Source organism: Mirounga leonina, unplaced genomic scaffold (assembly GCF_011800145.1).
Source record: "Mirounga leonina isolate KUSES-001 unplaced genomic scaffold, KU_Mleo_1.0 Mir_151, whole genome shotgun sequence".
Taxonomy (NCBI): domain Eukaryota; kingdom Metazoa; phylum Chordata; class Mammalia; order Carnivora; family Phocidae; genus Mirounga; species Mirounga leonina.
Window position 1 is genome coordinate 14,742,327 of NW_023270377.1, and position 18,571 is coordinate 14,760,897.

At 43.6% G+C, this 18,571-nt stretch overlaps 1 pseudogene; it reads left to right on the plus strand.

Moving 5' to 3' along the window:
- Positions 1-7,737: 7,737 nt before the first annotated feature.
- LOC118011737 lies at positions 7,738-8,272 on the plus strand (annotated as a pseudogene).
- The last annotated feature ends 10,299 nt before the right edge of the window (positions 8,273-18,571 follow it).

Below are 18,571 nucleotides of genomic sequence, written 5' to 3' on the forward strand. Positions count from 1 at the left end.
CTTCTGCCTTCGGCTCAGGTCATGGTCCCAGGGTCCTGGGATCGAGCCCCGCATCGGGCTCCCTGCTCCGCGGGAAGCCTGCTTCTCCCTCTCCCACTCCCCCTGTTTGTGTTCCCTTTCTCGCTGTGTCTCTATCAAATAAATAAAATCTTAAAAAAATAATAATAATCTAAGTATTAGCAAAAGGATTGAATAAACAAAACTAAAAAGTGAAGTATATCTAGGAGGGAATGAAAATCTGATTTGCAATAAACTTGCAATGCTATTTAGTGTTGGCCTTTGAGGATATGGTACATTCCCTCCCTTTATTTACATCATTTACATTTTTCAGTTAAAACTTGCAGTTTTCTTTTTAAAAATAAAACAGTAAAAGAAATAAAATAAAAATGAGATTTCCAAAGGAAACCATCTTCTCATAAAAGAAGGTATAAGTCCACTAACTCACTATTGAACATCCGCAATTGATACTTGTTAAAACTGAAGGAGAAAAAAAAAAAAGGAAGAGAAGAAAAAAAGGACAGCAGCAGCAGCCAGACTGTGCCCATGGTCATTTTGGAAATAAGAGCATGATTTTATAATAGAAACCTCTTTCGTATTCTGGGGCTTTACCAGTGGTGACTTGCAAACTTTTGACCCATAACCCACAGAAAGAGACGTGTGCAACCCGGTGCATATATCCACATATGTACGAACAAGGGTGTCATAGAACAACACTTGTTTTCTGATCTTTTCCATTTTGCCATATTTTCTAAAAACCTTAGTTGTTTCTTTTTTTAAGATTTTATTTATTTATTTGAGAGAGAGATCACGAGCAGGTTCCCCGCTAAGCAGGGAGCCCGATGCGGGACTCGATCCCAGGACCCTGGGATCACGACCTGAGCTGAAGGCAGACACTTAAGCGACTGAGCCTCACCCAGGTGCCCTGGTTTCTCTCTTTATGCCTATTAGATTTTGAGTTATACATGACTTTTTAATAAATCTGCAAAGACCATCTACCATAGCAACATTCATTTATGATACAAGGAAGCTTGTCTCTGGATCTCACTCCTCTGCATTGGGACAGCGAGCTGGCCTGGATAGTAAGCCTGCCCCTTAACATAGGGAAGGGTTTCTTCTCCCACTCCAGACGCAGCTCTCCGTAACCCCTCTATACATGTGCTACTGGAAAGAGGAGGTCGTATAAAGTGGTGCAGCTTTAACACAAGCTAACTGCTACTTTGGCACCTAGGGATGGCAAGGTGAATGGCCTTGTTTCTCTGTCACAACAACTGCATCCATGCATCCATTGGTCATGCCCAAAGAATATAACACTTAAAAAAAAAAAAGTGTGCAGCTAGAATGGGGTGTGACCTAATGAGGCTTGTTCACCTCAGCAATCATGAAGGTGTTTTGCTGATATCCTTATTAGAATTAACAAAAACCTAGATCCCTCAAACTTCTATGGATTGCCTACTTCTTGGAATCGCCGATGTACTGTCCTAATTCAGCACAGGGCAGTGGTATCCAGGACTAGAACTGCCTGCCAGAGGTCCATATGCATGAAGGGCTGGGAGCCTCCTCCTGAGAAAGAGCCTCTACTAAGGGAAGAGGGAACCATGCCCAAGAGGCTTGACCCAGGAGCAAAGTCCTCAACCCTGGGGAGGAGGAGAGGAATGCTCCCTGGGAGAGTACCAAGCCTCTTGCTCACATTTCGGTCTGGAACAGTCTCCGTGGTGACTATCCATCTTATAGAGGCGAGAAGGAAGGGGTCGGGTAGAGAGGGGCTGTAAGTTAAATACAAAACAGGCAGTTCAGTAAAACTTCCTTGAGACAAAGAGGCAACACTGCGCCAGGTAATTCTGGTTTTAAACCCCAAAATACCAGTTCAATCATGAACTGGTCTTAGCACTTGGTCAGGTTACTTTAAACCTCCTATGCCTCAGTTTCTTCATCTGCCAAGAAGCGTTAGTAATTGTACCTACCTTGTTGAGTATGATTAAATGAGATATGAAAAACAAGCACAGAAAATCATTCCGGAGGCAGTATCGGTCGTGATTAAGAATCATACGCACTGTCACAGGTCTCAAGCTAGTGCCAACACATAGAGGGAGAGAGGTACCTCCTCCACTTTCCAAATGAACACTGGTCTGGGGAGCTTTGTCACCTCAATGTCCACATCTGCAACAGGAGACAAGCAAACAGGGTCCAGGAAAAGAGAAGAGGTATTAGAAGAAATTTAGTGTCATTAGGGGGGTTGTCTTATTCAAAACTGTATCTTGGTATCTAGCACCGTATATATAGCATCCCAGGAACTCAGAAAGTACTTGTTAGATAAATAAATGAGTGCCTAGGGGCACCTGGGTGGCTCAGTCGGTTAAGAATCTCCCTTCTGCCGGGGTCATGATCCTAGGGTCCTGGGATCGAGCCCCGCGTCGGGCTCCCCGCTCAGCGGAGAGCCTGCTTCTCCCTCTCCCTCTGCTGCTCCCCTTGCTTGTGTGCTCTCTTTCGCTCTCAGTCTGTCAAATAAATAAATAAATAAATAAATAAATAAATAAATAAATAGTCTTAAAAAAAATAAATAAATGAGTGCCTAGGTGAATGACCCAATGGATGAATGAAAAGTCTGAGACAAGCCGTGGCTGGGAGCACGTGGGGAAGCCACCCTGCATCCTTGGGGGGTGCTTTGCAGGGAGCTGGTGTTGAGTGGCAGCAGATGCACCAACGCTGCTTCTGGTGCAGGAACAGCAACAGTGATTACAACGGCAATGACTTTACATTTTTCTACCCTGCCTTTAATCTCAGGTGTGTAAGCCATCATCTGCATCAGGATCAGTCATCGGCATCGACACTTCTTTGAGGTTACCTCAGTGGGTAATTTTACCATCCTTTTTATGGACTGAGAAGCTACAGCAAAAGCATAGTGAGATGCCCAGGGTCACACGACAAATCAGAGACAAAACCCAAGACTCCTAAATCATTCTGTCAGGCTTGCAGGCATTCATCCTCCTGCTAATTAATATTAGGGACATTCAGGTCATGGGGAGCATATTTTATTAGGTTAGCATTTATGCACCCTCATAAACATTTTTTGGGGGGGTAAGAGAATGGGTTCATTAGAATTAAAATTTAAACAGCCAATGTATTCTTCTCCAATATGGATATATCATGTGCTGTCTGTAACATTTTCTTTTTTTTTTTTTTTAAAGATTTTATTTATTTACTTGACAGAGACACAGTGAGAGAGGGAACACAAGCAGGGGGAGTGGGAGAGGGAGAAGCAGGCTTCCCACAGAGCAGGAAGCCCGATATGAGACTCGATCCTAGGACCCTGGGATCATGACCTGAGCCAAAGGCAGACGCTTAACGACTGAGCCACCCAGGCGCCCGTCTGTAACATTTTCTTACATTCTTTTTTTAAAATTTACTTTCTATCCACCTTTCCTTTTTTTTTTAAGATTTTATTTATTTGTCAGAGAGCGAGAGTACACGAGCAGGGGGAGGAGGAGGGGCAGAGGGAGAAGCAGGCTTCCCACGGAGCAGGAGCCCGAAGTGGGGCTCGATCCCAGGACCCTGGGATCATGACCCAAGCCGAAGGCAGACGCTCAACCAATTGAGCCACCCAGGCACCCCCATTTTCTTACATTCTATCCTCATGTTCATTTCATTTTTAATTGGGCACAGAACGTCAGTAACTGATATCAGCATAGATAACAAGGAGTAAGAGGGCGGATGGAGAGGCAGCCTGAAATTGAAGAAAAATTTCCTTCGGGGGCTTTGGGCTGAGCCACAGGAAGAATGGTATCCTCTTTGAACAAGGATCTCCCCCTCTCCCTTCTTTCCTTCGTTTTGTTCTTCCTTCTAGTCAAGAGGCAGCCTATGAACTGCTGGGTTCTTTAGTGTGTTTTATTTCAAGAGAGGTGAGGCGTGCGGGGAAAAAGCCTCAGCTGGGTAAGTCACATTAGTTCTTGGGGGTTTCAGTGTCTCTAGCTTTTTTTTTTTTAAGATTTTATTTATTTATTTGACAGAGAGATAGAAGAGCACAAGCAGAGGGAGTGGCAGAGGGAGAGGGAGAAGCAGGCTCTGCACTGAGCAGGGAACCCGATGTGGGACTCGATCCCAGGACCCTGAGATCATGACCTGAGCCAAAGGCAGACGCTTAACCATCTGAGCCACCCAGGTGCCCATCAGTGTCTCTAGCTTTAAGATGACGAGGCTGGTGGGATGATGTCAGGGGTCCCTCTGAGCTCAGCCAACCCTCCCTTTATCTCTTCTTGACATCCACTTACGTGCCATGCTTCAAAAGAAAGGTGTATTTTATCCATGTCAGCAAAGATACTTTGCCTGTATATTCATTTGAATGTTCCTTGAAACCAAAACTTTGTCTGATGGCCCATGACTTATTTTATTTTCACTTGTTTATCTCTTTCTTCCCCTTGTTCATGGAATTCCAACAGTCTGAGAATGCAACAATCAGGACTCTTCTCAGATGTCTGCATTGTACCTAGTTTATATGAAATATAATCAAATAGGGATTTTTAGGTGAAATAATAGAGAGGTAAACAGACTGGTTTCCTCCAGGGCTGTCCTCATCAGTTTTGTCAGGGTCCAGACTGAGTTTCCCTCCAAGAGTATTCTTACAAATGCCACAACCAAATTTCCTTCTTTCTGATTAGGATTAACTGTTTCCCTCATGTAAGTGCTTTCTAGTGATTCTCAAATAGCAGTATAATCATGGATTTTTTTAATATAAAAAAGAACTATAGAAAGCAACGTCTTTGTAATTAATCCTGATACAAAACTGTGAATGGCTTAAATAAAATTTCGTGCATTTGGACAGTTCTAGGAACAGATCTCATCTACATTGCTCTAAGTAATTTGCAGAGGTACAAAAAGATTCCATCCAGCCTGTTAATTACCCCAAACTCCTGCTGCTTGCTACTCTCTCACCAAACGGGCTAGCATTTCTGAGTTCCTTTCAAGTGCCCTTTTGAAGGATTATTGTGAAACTACAGACTTTTATGTGAAATCTGTACGGATTTCTGCATGGGACATACTTAGTTAATGTTCTAAATCCACCTAACACAGTCCATTAGTTATGTAAACAGAATTAATGTTAAAACAATGTTCCCTTGGGTAGACACTAATGACATTTCTTCTTCTTAGATAATAACCATGCAATCCTTTTTTATTATTTCTGCAAGGTGTTTTTTGTTTGTTTTTTCTGTTTCCAATCTGGCATATCTAACATGCCTTTAAATATGTAAACAGGGATGCTCCTGCTGAATTTTTCAGGAGACCTAATTGTCCGGGAACAGATCCAATACATCAACCAGGTTTGTGTTTTATGTAAGCCAGAGGCCAGAGCTGGAGGGCTTAGGCTTTGTTCTCTAATCTCTTTTAGGATCATATTACCTAGCCTGGAGAACCAACCATCTCTATCACAAAACATCACAACGATGGAAATGCCCTCCGCTACACCCGGGGACAGTCTGGACCAGAAAAAGCTAACGCATCCGTGTCCAGTGGAAAGGACAGACAGGGAGAAGTGTGTAAACAATTGTTTAGGGAAGGCAGTGAACTTCTGAGTGAGACAAACCTGTTCTTTGTTCAACAGCGCCGAGAGGAATGTGTGCTTCCAAAACAGTGAACTGAGGCAGTTCCTGGAGCCAAGAGAACAGACGAGCCTGATATTTTACAAACTGCATCACTAAATCAAGAGGACACACAGTGCAGACTCCCGCCATACGCTGCTCTGCGTTCCCTTTCTCCGGGGTTGCTGTGAGGACGGGGAGGATAACTCAGCCCTCCTCCCTCTGTTTTTCTCCCAGTACCAATGAAGTCAAGGGCGGCGCTGACAGCCCCAGGAGGCGGGCAGGCCGGCACGGTCAGCGAGGTGCAGGAGTCCCTCCGAAATGTTATAAAAGAAGCTCTGACACAAGATGAACTACCCAAACCAGGTGGGACTTGTTTTTCCTCACACGACCAAGCACGTAGGAATTTCACTTGGGTTTATGAACCCAGCGCATATATTGATTTATTTCGTGGAAAACCAACACCTTCTTCTCTGTCACAGTCCTTTTTCGGAGCAGGTTCCTATGAATTAACGTCACTCTCGTGGGCGCTTTTTCCTTTTCAAGCTGTGTTGGATTAGAAACATGCACACTCAATAGAAAGCAGCGTGAAATAATTCATAGACGTACAAAGAAGGAAATAAAAATTGCCTTTACTATTCTCACACAGAAATAACCACTGGAGGCCTCGGATTTGTTTTCTTTCTCATTTATTCTGACTTCTTCAAAGGCTTCCTATAGTTTAACTTCAGAGCATCCCCTTGAACGTATGGAGGTCAGGAATTATGTCCATTTCACTGATAAGGAAACTGAGGCCCACAGAAATCCCATGACCTGGCTAGTGGGGCCGCGGAATACCAGCCGGAGAGCCCAGGCTGGCCCCACAAGGCCCCACAAGGCCCCACAAGGCCCCTCACGCCTCTCTCCTCGCTTCTGTGGTCGGCTGTGTTCCTCACAGGGAGAGAGGACTTTTTGTCCCCTCAGTGATGACAATCACACTCACTCCTCAGTCTTCACAGGTGCCCTACTTGCTAAAATTTATTCTAATCCCGAAGTCAATACTTGCCATGCTCTTGGCACACGTTCTCAGCTGAGCTCAGACAAGGGGACACTCTGCTTTCTCATTACAGCTCTCAGACTGCAAACAAGTGTCCTTTCCGTGGTCCATTTAGTGCCACATCGTTTGAAGTTTTGCGCTTTTCTTGTCGATTTTGCTGTTTAAAATGGCCCCCAAGTGTGGTGCCGAAGAGCTCCCGAGGGTCCCTAACGCACAGAGGACTCCTGTGTTAGGTGTGGTTCCTTCAGCCGTGCATTATGGAGCTGTTGACTGTGAATTCACACATAAAACTGGTCACATATTGGTTGGTTGATAAAAATCTTACCAGAAGCTCACAGATTACACCTGGGCGTAATGGTCCAGGGTTTGCTAACTCGAAGTTTACAGTGACTTTGTAGAACGACCATGAGTAAGTAGAAACGGCTGTATTACTATTGTAGCTACTGCCGCCATTGCCTAGTAATAAATGCTGTGGCCTCTCAGAGAATTCCAGCTTACTTTTTAGCCTTACACAGGAGGGTCGGACCTTCAGTTTCTACTTCTTCCTGCTGTGGATGCTGGGGAGCTACCATTCCACTCTTAGCACCCTCAAGAGGACTGCTGGCCCCTGCTAGCAATTAATCATGGTTCCAAACTCTGACACCTGTTAACTGAAGCGCCCCTGTCTCATGCCTGGTCTTCTGGAAGCACAGGCCAGCCCACTTACAAGTTAAGGCAGGCTTGTTTCTGGTTTTGCTTTGAGAGCGTTAATGTGAGGGCCCTGAGGGCCGGGCCACCGATCCTACTTTCATCACTGCTCCTCTCAGGAGATCTAGGGTCTACCTACATAGGAGTCCCTTAGGCAGATATGCAGGTTAGACCTCAAGCCAACAGTCGTCTTTGAGAGAACGGTGACCCACTGCCAACGACGTGGATGGAACTAGAGGGTATCTTGCTAAGTGAAGTAAGTCTAAGAAAGACAAATACCACATGATTTCACTCATATGTGGAATTTAAGAAACAAAACAGGTGAACATAGGGGAAGGGAAGGAAAAATAAAATAATATGAAAACAGGGAGGGAGGCAAATCATAAGAGACTCTTGAAAAATATATATTTGATGGTGCACCACCCACTCGACGCCCTGCCCGGCATGGCGGAGCGCGGCGATTCCGAGCCCACTCCGGGCTGCAGCGGTCTGGGCCGGGCTCGGTGCCGCCCACTCATGGGCCCCGGAGGACGCCTGGATGGGCACCCACCCAAAGTATTTAGAAATGATGGAATTAGATATGGGAGATGCCAGCCAAGTTTGCATAGCATTCTTGGTTTACCTGGACCTCCTGGAGAGTAAAAGTTGGCATGAAGTAAATTGTGTTGGATTACCAGATCTCCAGCTCATCTGCCTTGTCGGTACTGAGATAGAAGGAGAAGGATTACAGACTGTGGTGCCTACATCCATCAGTGCTTCCCTCAGCCATAACAGGATAAGGGAGATCTGAAGGCATCTCGAAAATTGCAAGGTGATCCAGATTTGCCAATGTCTTTTACTTTGGCCATAGTGGAGTCCGATTCCACAATAGCCTATTATAGACTTACTGATGGATTTATGCTGCCAGACCCTCAGAATATTTCCCTTAGAAGATGACATCTATACTTCCTGATGCTTACTGTGAGAGTGGACTTGAGATCCGCCAGCCTGGTTCATCTTTTGTCTCAGAGATAGTTAGGGTTGACTTAGCTGGTCCTATTCCATAAGTTTTTCTTTTTGAAGACTAAAACTTTCCCAGATAGAAGAATTTTTTTGTTGATAAGTATAGGGTAGTTGCTCTAGAACTTTCTTATCTGGAGATAGTTTAATTACAGTTAAGTACAAGTTGATGCTTAGGATGTGTTCAGAGGGGTGGCACACGTGTGTTTCTTCTGTCGTCCACCACTCATAGCTGCCTCGTTGTTCATCGCTGCCCCTGCTAACACATTGTTGAGACTCCCCTTTCTCTAATTCAACCCTCTCAGTGACTTTTGGCTACTGCAGCTAGCCTGCCGTGGCGTTTCATGGACACCTGGACACTTGGAGAGTTTGCTTGGTCTCCTTTTAAATCCCCAATCGAAATTAACAGTTTTCTTTCTATTGGTTTTTATGTGGCATTTACTGTTGACTTTAAGTCAAAAGTAAAGATACGCTCATCCAGAGTATAAAATTACATACATGTCTAGATTAATAGGGACCAGAGAAGTGCTACCGATTAGTTACTTCCTACCTAAGTAAAGGAAGTACTGGGCCTTCCTTTCCATTCTTATTACCACCACCCTTATTATATCATAGTTAGAATATTATGTGAGATAGTGAGAAACGGTGTCAGCTTTAAAGACATCTTTATTAAGTAGACCTAGTTATTCCACTTTTGTTAATACCTCTCAATTATGTTGCCTAAAGTATAAAAAATTATATGCACAAAGATTCCAAGTGACATTAATTGTTATAGCCAAAATAATAATCACTTAAAAGTTTTAGGAAGGGGTCATCAAACTTTTTCTGTAAAGGGCAGAAAAGAAATATTTTAGGCTTCACAAACCATACGGTCTCTCTTAAAACTTCTCAAATGTGCCGTTTGTAGTACAAAAATAACCATAGACAATATGTAAATAAATGGGCATGGCTGTGTTCTAATAAAACTTTATTTACAAATGCAGGGCCATAGTTTGCCAATCCCTGGAATAAGGCAATAGTTAATAAACAGATATAGATAGTCAATGAATGGTACATTATGTACTCATTAAAAATTAGTAATGAATAAATGAAAAACAGAAAATATTTAATAAAAAAATATTTTATTTATTTATTTGAGAGAGAAAGTTAGCAAGAGAGAGACAGCACGAGCAGGGGGAGGGGCAGAGGGAGACACAGGCTCCCCGCTGAGCAGGGAGCCTGATGTGGGACTCGCTCCCAGGACTCCGGGATCATGACCTGAGTGCAAGGCAGATGCTTAACCGACTGAACCACCCAAGCACCCTGAGACTCTTAACTCTAGGAAACAAACTGAGGGTTGCTGGAGGGGAGAGGGGTGGGAGGATGGGGTAACTGGGTGATGGGCATTAAAGAGGGTACTTGAAGTGATGAGCACTGGTGTTATATGCAACTGATGAATCACTAAATTCTTTTTTTTTTTTTAGATTTTTATTTATTTATTCATGAGAGACAGAGAGAGAGAGAGAGGCAGAGGGAGAAGCAGGCTCCCAAGGAGCAGAGAGCCCGATGCGGGACTCAATCCCAGGACTCTGGGATCATGACCTGAGCCGAAGGCAGACGCTCAACCATCTGAGCCACCCAGGCGCCCTGAATCACTAAATTCTATCCCTGAAACTAATAATACACTATATGTTAAATTGAATTTAAATTTTAAAAAAGGAAAAAAATACATAAACCTTGTGCACATCTCAGAACTTCAGTACATTACATGTTAAATAAATCAAAACATATATGCCTTTGCTTGCCCTTTAAAGAAATCTTAGTTCCAAATGGAAACATTTACTTGATAAAATGTCTAATGAAAAGGGGAGAATATTCAGAGAAACAGCTTTTTTTTTCCCCTCAGGAAATACTAGAATCTATTTTTCAGAGAAATTCCAAATGGGACTGGTGATGGGCATCTAACATATAATAAAGTAATTCTATTGGTTATAAATAGATGTTTTGTTTTTATTTCATGTGAGTTGCAGTTTCATGATAAGGACAGTCATGTTGCTAACCAAAATAACCATCGCTAGTGAAAGATAATTTCTTATTCAATTAATCTAAAAAAAAAAAGGCAAACTAATTTGGAAATAAACAAATTACTGTGCTCTTGACACTCGTAAAGATAATTACTTACGCTTAAAAATATATATCCTTAGGGACTCCTGGGTGGCTCAGTCGTTGGGCATCTGCCTTCAGCTCAGGTCATGATCCCAGGGTCCTGGGATCGAGCCCCGCATCGGGCTCCCTGCTCAGCGGGAAGCCTGCTTCTCGCTCTCCCACTCCCCCTGCTTGTGTTCCTGCTCTCACTATCTCTCTCTCTCTGTCAAATAAATAAATAAAATCTTAAAAAAATATATATATATATCTTTATAATAACCATCAGTACTAAAATGACCAGATCCTTGTGGCAAAATACAAAATATGTGGAAAGCAAACCTTTGTAGGAAGCCACCCCAACCATCCCTCTGATGAAGCCAAGAGAATGTAGTTCAAACAAGGAACTCATAAGAGGTGTCAATGTATATGGATATCAGTCTTAGCCATTGCATCTGACGCAACGCCATCCATGCCTCACAAGAGCCCAGCGCAATCCTCAGCCCCCACACACTGTCACCCACATGTCTGCTGGCTGTGACCTGGGAGGAAGACAAGGGCAGCGACACAGGGAACAGATCTACCAGGCGACAGTGCTTTGAAGCACCAACAGCTCTGAGTTTTGCTTCCTGCCACACTTAAGAAAGAGTTACAAGTCGCAGACTTCAAAATACTAGTCCAATCTCAGCTCTTTCAGACGAGGAGAAGCTGGCACTGCCTACTCCCACAGCTACTCGCTGGTGAGAGGCAGGGACGGCAACTCCATCGTTAACATGGCATGGTTATTCTAGAACTATGACCCAGGAGTTATTTTTTGGTGTGTGTGTCTCTCTAGGTGTTCCACTGGATTCTCTGTCTTCAAAAACACTAGCTCTGTATGCCAAAACATGTCATTCCTCTTTGGTCACACTCATTAAATTGTCCAATTCCTCTACGAGGTTGGGATCCGATAAAAACAAATTCAAAAGAATTTTAATAGGAATAACATCTTTTGGTTTTTTTTGTTGTGGTTTATTTTTTCTTTTTTTTTTTTAAAGATTTTATTTATTTATTTGAGAGAGAGAGAATGAGAGAGAGCGAGTACATGAGAGGGGGGAGGGTCAGAGGGAGAAGCAGACTCCCTGCCGAGCAGGGAGCCCGATGTGGGACTCGATCCAGGGACTCCAGGATCATGACCTGAGCCGAAGGCAGTCGCCCAACCAACTGAGCCACCCAGGCGCCCTGTTGTGGTTTATTTTTTCTTAAGTAGGCTCCATACCCAGCATGGTTGAACTCATAAACCTGAGATCGAGTCACATGCTCCACCGACTGAACCACCACCCAGGTGCCCCAATAACATCTTTTATTTTATTTATTTTTTTAAAGATGTCTTATTTATTCATTTGAGAGAGAGAAAGAGCATGAGAGAGAGCACGGGTGAGGGGCACGGGGAGAAGCAGGCTTCCCACTGAGCAAGGAGACCGATGCAGGACTCTATCCCAGGACCCTGGGATCATGACGTGAGCTGAAGGCAGACGCTTAACCAACTGAGCCAACCAGGCACCCAATAACATCTTTTATATTTTAAAAAAATGCATTGTAAGTGCCAAAAGACTAAATAGATAAAATCAACTCTCATATAAAAACTCACTTGTACCCTAATGCTATTAGGGGAAAGAAAGGAAACTCTAGGACAAAGACACTGTTGTCATTTTTAATTTATTCATTCTGTTTTATCCAAACTGTACCACAGGGTCTGAGAAAAATGCACTTTCTCAGATTAGGGAAAATCAACATTAATTTTGCCTTTATATTTTTTTATGTTACTGTGTCTAAACATTTTCCTGCCTATGTTCATCTCAAAGGTCAAAATATTGCCCATTATCTGAGTGTCGTAAAATAATTTAGAGTGATACATTTATTCCAGACAAATTGACATGGAAAAATGTCAAATGAAAAAGGCATTATGTTGGGACGCCTGGGTGGCTCAGTTGGTTAAGGGTCTGCCTTTGGCTCAGGTCATGATCCCAGGGTCCTGGGATTGAGCCCCGCATCTGGCTCCTTGCTCAGCGGGGAACCGGCTTCTCCCTCCCCCTGCTTGTACTCCCTCTCTCTCTGTTTCTCTCTCTCTCTCTCTCTCTCTCTCGGACAAATAAATAAAATCTTAAAAGAAAAAAAGAAAAAGGCATTATGTTATTTTTAAAAAGCATGATTTTTGTTATGCTTGGAAAAAAGACTAGAAGGAAAATACATATCAAAGTCTTAACAGTGATTACCTTTGGGGATAGGATAATTTAACTTTATTTCACTTATCTGCATTTTTTTTTAAAGATTTTATTTATTTATTCATGAGAGACAGAGAGAGGGAGGCAGAGGGAAAAGCAGGCTCCCAAGGAGCAGGGAGCCCGATGTGGGACTCGATCCCAGGACCCTGGGATCATGACCTGAGCCGAAGGCAGTCGCTTAACCAACTGAGCCACCCAGGTGCCCCAAAATCAAATTTTATTTTAGAAAACAAATTAGAGATATAAGAAAAAGTGGGCTGATGAATATAGACATCCATAAATCAGAAGACAGCCTTGAGAAGAAGACGTGATTTCTTTTTTTTTTTTTTAATATTTATTTATTTATTTGAGAGAGCGAGAAAGTACATGAGAGGGGGGAGGGTTAGAGGGAGAAGCAGGCCTCCCGCTGAGCAGGGAGCCCGATGCGGGACTCGATCCCGGGACTCCAGGATCATGACCTGAGCCGAAGGCAGGCGCTCAACCAACTGAGCCACACAGGCTCCCGAAGACGTGATTTCTAATACAAATGGTCTTAATACAAAATGTTCTCTTTCGAGGTCTTTCCGTCAGAATGGGTAGTCAGTCATGCATGAGTGAAGCTAAGAGCTAGGCGTGGCACGCTGATGACTGATTTCTTGTCATTATTTTTAAAGAGCAGTTTCAAGAAATCAATTGATTGCATTCTGATATACAGCAAAGGTAACTGACAGTTGGGCAATTCTCAGAATAAAAATAATTAAATGAAAATATCTGAAAGCATTTCCCAGGACTTTTTTTTTTTTTTTTTAAGATTTTATTTATTCATTTGACAGAGAGAGACGCAGCGAGAGAGGGAACACAAGCAGGGGGAGTGGGAGAGGGAGAGGGAGAAGCAGGCTTCCTGCTGAGCAGGGATCCCGATGTGGGACTCGATCCCAGGACGCTGGTATCATGACCTGAGCCGAAGGCAGACGCTTAACGACTGAGCCACCCAGGCGCCCCACCCAGGACTTTTTTCTTAACATTTATGTAATGCCGCAAAGTTTCCTAATGGTTTAAATTTCCTAATTACATTAAAATCTTAGTACTTTGTATTCCAGACTACAAACACTTCATTGGAGATACTTAATTGTTTTCTTAGGTAAAAAAAAAATAGAGTTTATCCAAAGATAACCTTTGTTTCATCTCCTTGGTGAATGTGCATTAAGTACATTAACCTCCTAGGGTTCTAGAAAAATCTATTTTGTTTTAAGATTATTTATTTATTTATTTGATAGAGCGAGAGAGCACAAGCAGGGGGAACAGTAGAGGGAGAGGGAGAAACAGGCTCCCTGCCAAGCAGGGAGCCCAATGCGGGGCTCGATCCCAGGACCCTGGGATCATGACCTGAGCCGAAGGCAGACGCTTAACGACTGAGCCACCCAGGTGCCCCAAAAATCTATTTTTAAAAGGAAGATTTTTTTATGGGGAAAATGTTTACTAAAATTGAAATTAATTTTCTAGTGGCTGTGATTTATGTACTGCAAGACTATATGTCTAATCCTTTATGTTTGGCCTGAGAAACAACAATGCCATGCTGTCCTTGATGAAGAGTAAGAAAGAATCCTTCAGTTCATAATGTACTATTCAATTATTAACTCACCTAGTTAGCTGTTGAGCACCTGCTCTATGCCTGGCCTTGGAGATAGAGTGGCGAGCAAAACTCTTCCTGTCCCTTATCTTTGAAGTAGGCCATCCTCGTGGACTCTCTGGTCCAACTCCTTTTCCGGCCACTGGCTGGAATATGGACCCTGAGTTGGCTCCATGTGTCCAGCCTTGCAGTCAAGGGTAAGGAGCCAGGTGAGGGAGTCCTCACTTAGGCTTCTGGAACCCAAGCACTGCCTTTGGGAAGAGCTTTGCACTGGCGAGAAGAGGCTCTTTGTCCATCGCAACTGACTAGCTATTTTATTCCCATTCATTCAAAGGCATGTAGGAAGCCCTAGGAGGAGTTTCAGAAGGGACAGGTTTGAGGTTATCTTTGGATAAACCTCACCCCCATCCCCTAACTGCTGTGGGCATTATCTTCATTACTGTCTTTAATGGTGTTTAACTTCATACCAGTCGAATCAAAAGCTTTAAGAGGGCAAAGACTATGCCTTATATTCCTTTGTATTCCCCTAAAGAGCTTACTTTGTACGTGGTTTTCACATAGCAAGGGTACAATGAATGTTTGTCTGTGTGATTTGCCTTCTTTTGGAAAGATAAAAGCCACATGTCAGGCAAGATCAGCCAACTGCATAAGTTAAGGGTCAGAATCATGCAGATAAGTCTAAAGAGACTTATATTTCATCCTACTGGAGTTGACTGCTTGAGCACTGAATTATACTTGACCTCCTCTGTGTGCCTCTCTCATAATTCCCCCCACTCCCACCCCCACCAGTACACAAACACACAGATACACATACAACTCCCAGCAGGACTAAGAAAACGGTACAAGGCCAAATTTCCAGGTTAGATCCTTTATAACCAGCTTATTGTACCCTTAAAGATACAACACTTAAGAAAATATTAATTTATTATTTCCCCTTAAATAAACTTCTTTTTAAGTTTTTTATTTATTCATTTGAGAGAGAGAGATAGAGAGAGAGAGTGAGCGAGAGAGAGAGAGAGAGACCACAAGCCAGTGGGGAGAGGCAGAGGGAGAGGGAGAAGCAGACTCCCCGCTGAGCCGGGAGCCCGATGCAGGGCTCAATTCCAGGACCCTGGGATCATGAGCTGGGCCGAAGGCAGATGCTTAAACAACTGAGACACCCGGGTGGGGCGGGGGGGGGGGTTGGGGGGATGGCATAAATAAACTTCTTAAGCCTTTCTTGAGTGATGAAAATAACTAGTTTCTCTTTGTTAATACGACAAAGACTCCCAGAAAGTAATCACAAAATTGCACACCTGTAAGACCTATAAGAAATGTCCTCCCTATTAAGAATGCAATCGTCTGGGGCGCCTGGGTGGCTCAGTTGGTTAAGCGACTGCCTTCGGCTCAGGTCATGATCCTGGAGTCCCGGGATCGAGTCCCGCATCGGGCTCCCTGCTCGGCGGGGAGCCTGCTTCTCCCTCTGACCCTCCCCCCTCTCATGTGCTCTCTCATTCTCTCTCTCTCAAATAAATAAATAAAATCTTTAAAAAAAAAAAAAAGGAATGCAATCGTCTGATATAGTGCTATGATTTCCAAAATTACATTCACATTGTCAGGCAATAAAATGAAGCCACATCTTAATAAATTAATCCTTAAATCACTTGAACATACAGCAGTATGATTATCTGACTTTAGAAATGGGAAAGTCTGAATTGTATGGTAGAAAAGAACTTTTCCATGGACAGCAATTTGCCAATAACTTCAAAAGGGTGTGTATAGCTTTCATTTCTGGAACATGGTAATAGGGATTCCTCTACGGTGCTTGCTACCTTTGAATATGAAAGGCTTTTGTGAGCCCTTGACTCTAGAATGAAGGCCAGCAGGCTTCATGAGGCCATGGACCCATCCTGCCCAACATCCAAATCCCACCGCACACCAGAGGCTCCTGGATGGGGATTCAGACTGGATACAACTGTGCACCTCCAAGAGACTCCCACTACAGAACCAAGTGCCTTCCTGCTGCAGTATTCTTCAACCAAGTGGTAGGTCGGTCCTGAAAGGAGCAAATACATCAAGTGACGGGGAACTTTGGTCCAATGAGCTACACCCTGGACCAACCTACACCTCCGGACTCGCTGTAGATCCCAAAGCTTCTGGTGACTCAGGGACAAATGGAATAGATGGAACACTAAATCCCCTGTCACCATGTTGAGTCACCTCCCAGGGTATCAACTCAAAAGGACTGGCTGGGTAGTAGACTGTCTGCGATTTTCATTCAGCATACCAATAGAATATCAATCCACCCCCATTCTTTGCGTATTGTCTAGAAAGTTGGAATAATGTAAAAGAAAAGGAGGAATTACATTCCTAAGTGCCATTCAGAAACAGGAAGTTTACAGTCTTTTAGTCACCAGAACTAAATTAAGTCATTAATCATCCTGTTTCTAACCTAAGCCTTCTTGTCTTTAAGAACTATAATTATTTTAAAGCAAATAAATGGCAGAGATAAATAGGTGGGGAGTGTCACCGAAGCACTAGAGTTTAGAGTTTTGCGTATGTGTGTGTATTTCAACAAGGCCAAAAACCCCTAGCTTTTAGAATTTTCAAATAATTCCTTTCAAAAGCAATATTTGGACAATTCTTTGCAGAAGGCAGATGGCACTAAGTTCAAAAGGAAGAAACACTTCAGTGGGAAACTTTGCCTCCTGGAGCCAAAGAAGATAAGCTTTGGGAAAGATTATTTTGGGGGAGGAAGGAGCTTAGGGGAAAGATGATGACCATCTCTACGTTCAAGGCAGTATTAATTGGAGTAAATGTCATCTGCATTTACTCGGTGAGCATTCAGAGAACTTAGCGGTGGTCACGGGAATCCATCCTAACAAGATTAAGCATTCTTGAAAATGATCTCTGAAGCCCGGATCCTCGACTTAACGTTAAGTACAGGAACTGCTTGTCAGTCGGATTCCTGTTTTAATACATTTTGGTCAAAGTTTTCCCAACCAGAAAAGACCAAGGCCTTTGACACATTAAAAGCAGATTCAAAAGCTGAGGTTCATCTTCAGTGTTTCCAGAGGCTCCCCGGGGCCTGATTACTGGGCATTGAAGGAGCAGGGCTCTAGCTTTGCAGCTCGGCAGCTCAGGCCACTGCCTGTCGGTCCTGGATGACAAGCAGAGCATCCTTGCCATCTCCTGGGGGTCTGTCTTCTGGGGGACCCCGCGGCCAGCGCCTAAGCCTGTTTCCCTCACTGCTGGACTCTCACACCCAGGAGAGTGTCTAGCACAGAGGCTGTACTCAGTAAATATTTATTGAAAGACAAGGGAATGAACATCAGCTCTTGGGCAGCCTGGAGCCCCTTCTGAGCTATCTGGTTCAGTATCTCCAATACCTTTTCCAGATGTTTCTCAACGTCTAGGTGTCAAAGACAGCAGTGCCGGTGTGGGAGAGATGTCCTTCCCCAGAGCAATTCTCACACCTGATGGCGTAACCCATACCTCCCTGTGGGTGTTTTGGCAGGTGAACATCACACCTTCTTGTCCCTAAGCAATTTTCCTAAATGGTAAAGCTGATGTTTTCACGGTCATTTCATTTATGGTGCAGAAGGGAAAAAGTGGTCGGGACCTCATCCTTAGACTGAAAACTTTGGATCCATGGAAGGGAAGGCTCTCCAGCGTCATCATCATCGAGGTAGCTTATCATTACAAGGTCAAGGAGTGCCTAGAATTTGCCCGTTACACAAAACCCAGAAAAGAAAATACAACACTTGGTGCCTATCAAACAAAGGGCATGTAAAAAACGGCTTTTCATTTGTCAGAGCACTAATTATCCTTTGGATTTATCCTCAGAGCCAAGTTCTGCTTGTACTACAAATATTGATTCTAGTAACAACGAGCACAGCAAGATCGAGGACCAAAGAATACTGTGCACCATGAGACTTTGTTGCAGAAATGGAGGATGCATCCAGGTAAAGTCTAAATGTGATAACAAATTCGCTGATAATAAAACATTTCCCTTTTCCTCTGGACAAGGTGTCATTGGGGGAAGCGTGGTAGAGGTTGGAATAAGCCAGGCTGCTTTTTTTTTTTTTTTTAATTCAAACTAGCCACACTTTATTTTTTTTTTAAAGATTTTATTTATTTATTTGAGAAAGAGAGAGCATGAGCAGGGGGAGGGGCAGAGGGACAAGCAGACACCCTGCTCAGTGGGGAGCCCGATCCCAGGACCCCGAGATCATGACCTGGGTCTAAGGCACTGAGCCACCCAGGCGCCCCCTAGCCACACTTTACATACTTGGTTGTCAAGGGA